The following is a 5,736-nucleotide window of genomic DNA, read 5'->3' as shown; positions in this document are numbered from 1 at the left end:
CCGTGTCTACTTTTACAAAAATGACAAAGTCACCATGGCGTAAAATAAAATGGACTTGTTATACCGCCCTCATACGCGATCACTCTCGTGGCGACTTAGCTATTTCTGTAGGAGTTTCCATGGCGTCTTTGCCATTTCTGTTTTATATTCCGTGGAAGCTTTTATGGAGACTATGTCATTTTAGTTAAATTTACTACCTGGAGCGAATGCATTCGATTTTACGGTCCAATTTTGCTGTACAATTAAAGGATAAAATGCTAGAATACATCAGTGACACCCGGCAGTCGGGCCGGCAGTGACATCAATGGTCATGGCAGTGATGCCGGCAAACTGTACCGCCGACGAGTGGAAATAATTCAAAGATCCACAATTGTCTCACAACCATGAAACATGCACAAATTCTCTGATCACCAGATTTTGCACACGTAATATTATGAGAATATCAAGAAATGAAGGAGATGTATATGATACAGACAGTATAAAAAGTAAGTTCCACTTCCATGTATATCTTAGTTTAAAACTTTAGTTTCAGCTCTCTCAACATGCTCAAGTCAAGTTTTAACATGTCAAAATAACGTTTACAAATGTAGTAAGCTTACAATTACATGTACATGCTCAAGCAATTGAATGAGGGGTGGTGCAATAATTATTTAGGGGGCTGGCATTTTCTTCGGAAGGGGGTCACAAATATGTCGGTGACCGAGTCAATTTTTTATGACCCCCCTATCGCGGGCAAATTTTTTTTACGACCCCCCCTATCGCGGATCGAAAAATTTTATGACCCCCCCCCCCCCCCCCTTCCAACTACACAGACTCAAGAAAAATTATTCATTGGCTGGAAGTTTTGACGCGAAGCGCATCAAAACTTAAAAGTGAAGAAAGTGTGTGGAGCGCGGTAAAATTTTTATTGTAAGTGTAAAGAAGGCGCGGAGCGTGTAAAAATTTTGCATATATATTACGCACATTTCGACTCGAAGGTTATATTTTAAGTCACCAGTCCTTGATAATTCTATAACCCCCCTATTTTGGGTGTTAAAACAATTATAAACCCCCCTATTTTTGGTCTGAAAATTCTATGAACCCCCTGTATTTTTGGGACCCCCCCTTCCGAAGAAAATGCCAGCCCCCTTATGTGTACCCGGGTGGTGAATTCCATTGGTCTGCCAAAATTGCCCCCCTTTTCGCCGTGCCAAAAATCTTTACCCCCGCCCTTTTGACGTGCCAAAAAACCTTTGCCTCCCTTTTGATGTGACAAAAAAAATGAGCCACCCCCCCCGGAGTAAAATTTCCAAACGGCTTGCCAAAAATCGCTTGCCCCCTCTCGCCCGCCAAAAATTGCTTGCCCCCTCCAAAAATTCTTCCCCTTGAACATGCCAAATTTTTTGGGATCCCAAATTGCAAACCTTAAATGGTCTAGATATATGTACATGTATGTTGCGAGTGCAGTGAGCAGGAAAATTTGCATATTTAGCCTAAGCCTTTTTTATTAATTAGAGCATTTTATTAAAAAGGTGTCCCATGAATGCGTGCCAAGAATTGCTTGCCCCCTCTCGGCTTGCCAAAATTGCTCCCCCCTTTCGGCTCGCCAAAAATTTCTTGCCCCCCCCAATTTCATTCTCCCCCAGGGCGAGCAGGAAATTTTGCATATTTTAACGTATTCATAACAATAATATAGGAATGGTGTCCAAAATATTTGTGCTAAAAATCACTTGCCCACCCCCACCCCTTTAGACCTGCCAAAAATCGCTTGACCCCCCCTTTCGACCTGCCAAATAATGCTTTCCCCCGCCCCTGCCTCTTTTGGCCCGCCAAAAAATCTTTGTCCCCCCCTATAATTCACCACCCGGGGTGTACACATTATTATTGCACCACCCCTAAATAGCTACAAAATCTACCATACGGGTGCACCATTTGATATGCTGGGGCATTGAGAGTGTTTTGAAAAAAAAAAAAATCGCTAGGGCGAAAAAAAAAAAAAAAGCCTGTTCTACGGGCTGAATCGACCCAGATTTTCCAAAATTTGCAAATTTTCCTTACAAATGAATGCAGACCCAAATTTCAAAAAAATCAGGAACATTTTTTTTTTGTAATTCCCCAAATTGCAAAATATTACAGATTTTGTTGATTTTTGGTGCCGGTCATTTTGCAAAAAAAAGCCAGACCGAACGACCTTACTTGAAAGGTCCATCTGCCCATAGAACAAGATTTTTTTTTTTCTGTAGCCTTACTACCGGTATATCATTTTCCATGCAGCCATATCACGGTTAAAAATGGTATAGTGAGACAAACTTATACAAATTTGACCACTGCTGAGTAAAAAAAGAAAAAAAATCCCCCACCCAACTCTGCATTTATAAAGATTATACGGTATTTAAATTGAAAAAAAAAAAAAAATGCCACCCTAGGCGGCGCAAAAAAAAAAAAAATTGTAGCCGCCATACCAAGCTCCCATGCACCCCCAAAATAATTTAGCTCAATAATCCTTTTGGCTATTTGCACTTGTTGCCTTGTTTTTTTTTTTTTTTTTTTTTTTTTTTTTTTTTTGTTTTCTCTGCCACAACACTTCCTGGTAATTCTAATAAAAAAAATAAATAAATAAATAAATGTAGATATTTATATAGCGCTTTATGCATAAACAGCCTCAAAGCACTTTTACATTTATTCCGCCGTTATTAGAATATGTCGGAACCACGCTTGCTGCCTACAAATGGCGCAGGGTTCATCAGTACAACGACTGTGACTACCCCTAACAGCTTCCCATTGCACCTGGGTGGGGTGAAGCAAGCGAGACAAAGCGCCTTGCCCAAGGGCGCAACACGGTGGCAGTGACGGGGCTCGAACCCACGCACGTAAAGCAAGCTCTCAGATTATGAGTCCAAGGTCAGAACCACTGAGCTACCGTGCCTCTAAATACTGTAAAACCATTTAATTTCGCTACAGGCCTTAATTCGTGAAATTAAATACCCGCAAATTTGGCATATTTACATTGAATTGTAATATGAATTCCTGGATTACCCTTGTAGCAAAATTAGATTCCCATGAAAATGGTGATCATTACTGCAATTAGCTAAATTAAGTACTAGCAAATTACCCATAAACCCATTAAAGGGGCACTCTTATGATTTACAGCATGCACTCAGTGATTTCAACTAGATTTTTGAATGCAATGGTCTCTAGCCTTTAAGTTAGCAAATTCGTGGCTAGACTAACTTTTTGAGCAATCATGTCCTGTATTTACAGAGATGGAAACTAGTTGCCAGGGTACCAGAGAGCCAGTCATACAATTGAAAGCCGCATTAATGTTGATGAGGTACCGTACGCGTAACAACAACAAAGAGTGTACATTTTTTGCACTTTTATTTACAGTATATGCTCCATTTGCCTTATTGTTATTTTCAGGTGTCATCCAATAATGGAAAGTTATAGTCGCCATACCAGAAGAGGCCTACTGCAAATTGATGGAGTATGATTAATACGTTTATGATACCGGTATGTAAATGCAAGTTAAAATTAGCAATGTGTTGCAATCTTTTTGAAACAATAATTTTAGACAACAAAAAAAACCCTGTTCTACTGGCCCAACGGTCCCATCAGATTTTTTAGGGTGAGAAATTATATAAAATCCTGACAGACCAACCCTTAGACCACGACCAAGGCCTAATTACGCAGTAGAGCAGGGTTTTTTTGGTCGCCTTACATTTTTCGGGAGGGTAATCGGGTACCTGAAATTGAATAAGTGTGTCCCTATCTAGAGCTAAATGCCAGGATCATTCATGGCTGATGACTTACCCCCCCAGAAAAAAATGTACCCCCCAAAAAGTTCAATGCATTTTGCATGTTAAAAGAGTACGATGAACACAAATTATCACTTTGCATATTATAAAACACTAACATTTTTTTGGTAAGTCAACCACGAATGAGCGTAGCATTTTAGCAACTACATGTAAGTCACTTGGGAAACTCACTGCGGGCCGGGATTTAGTCTATGACTTGCCATTCGATGATGTCCTGCTCTGCGTAGAAGTTGACAGGGCCTAGCGGTGGATTTGTAAATTTTCAAAATTGACCCTGTCCAGGTCCCTGTAGCCCAGGGAACAATGCAGTGTTACAATAAATTGAGAAGGTGCATTATACAATGTACATGGGACAATTTTCAGTCGGTACCCATAGCTAGGGAATAGAGATTCATTAATGAAACTTATATTGCATTGGTTAGATATGTTTGGGTTCTTACAGTATTGGTTTACATGTACAAGAAATTTACTAATTTCCATTTTTATCCTTTTCATTTACACATGATGCAGGTGTCCAGAAGTTGATATTGATTCAGCATGAGTGTGGCTCGACATCTCTGTATTCCTGACACCATTGGGCGCTGGTCTGGTCTGTTACCAATATGAGACTTGTTTGGTCTTAACTCGCAATACACATGATACAAGCAGCAAGCACAGTCAATTACAGTCATGGATGTACCATCGATAGCTGCAAATATGAACTACAGATACATGTACCATATTCGCTCCATTAACAGCCCATGCCCCTATATAAGTATATAATCCTTTATCATTATGTGCATGATGCATGCAACTACTTGTGTATCCAACACATGCAGAGCTTTCTACACACAAGGTCCATATTCTGGGCTATTTTTTACATATTCATGTAATTATGTAAACAATGTAAAAAATAAGGGCACGCCCAAAATGACTTTGTCAAGTACCGTGTGTGGTTAATGGAATGAATACGGTAGGAGAAAATTGTGCACAGTGGATTATGTTGAAAATTTTCAAATATTCCTATTTTCAAAGGAAAAATATTATCAACTTTTAAAATTCAGTAACAAGTTAGACATTCTTCCTTCAGTTCAAGTTTATGTCGCTCACCCAGTTGTGACCAAGTATACATTGTATACTGCCCTATGCATGTGTGTATTGACACCGTCAGCTATGGGGCCTATTTTGCGAATTCAACAACCATACATTTAGCGGCTACAGGAACATAAGAAAGAATAGATGAGAAGACAACAAACCAATTTTATTTGAGAACATTTCAGGAGAGATAATGCAATATACGATATACCCGGTATACTTGAAAAATGAATGTGAAGCAATGTACAATGCATTTTAAAACTCATTTTATATAAAATTGGAAGACAAGCATATTGTGTTTTGTATTTTAAATTATGTAGTGATTATAATTAATATGAAGGATACAATCTTAATAATAAATATATTGAACAGTCTAAAAGCCTGCCCCATGTTTACTCTGCTTGGCTTATAATTATTGGTATTTACTTATTTTGAGATATTAACAGTACGGATTGATATAGCAAGGCATGCATACCTGTACGCAGTCTGGCAAAGCATTTTTGCTATTCAATACAAATAATTTTACCAATTATTATTAGCCACACAAATAACACGCTGTAATACTTATAAACACTATACCAATTTCACACTGATGTGGCAGTGACGCTAGTGCGCATTTCTTTGTGTGCAGCCTCAAACCGCTAGTGGTTGTTCAAAGGGCTGGTGCACACAAGCACGCACTTAAAGATAACGCATATTAGTAAGCGAAACAGCTGCTTTAACACATTGACGCCACTGCCATATCAGGGTGAAAAAAAGTATATACATGTATATCCCAGAAAGCTTTACGAGGCCCAAAATCTTTAGAAAACTTGTGATGTCAATGTTCCGTAGCTTTTGCGGATCATTAAATGGATTTTTTTATCGA

General features: G+C 38.9%; 1 long non-coding RNA gene across 1 annotated transcript; it reads left to right on the top strand.

Annotated features, from left to right (window-relative positions):
- The first annotated feature begins 270 nt into the window (after nt 1-270).
- LOC140156214 (uncharacterized) lies at nt 271-4,712 on the top strand. Its single transcript, XR_011859487.1, has 3 exons — nt 271-485; nt 3,400-3,489; nt 4,305-4,712. It is a non-coding gene; the product is annotated as an uncharacterized lncRNA (long non-coding RNA).
- The last annotated feature ends 1,024 nt before the right edge of the window (nt 4,713-5,736 follow it).

This window comes from Amphiura filiformis, chromosome 7 (genome assembly GCF_039555335.1).
Source record: "Amphiura filiformis chromosome 7, Afil_fr2py, whole genome shotgun sequence".
NCBI lineage: Eukaryota > Metazoa > Echinodermata > Ophiuroidea > Amphilepidida > Amphiuridae > Amphiura > Amphiura filiformis.
Note: the sequence above shows the minus strand (reverse complement) of the source record. Positions and strands in the feature narration are given on the sequence as shown.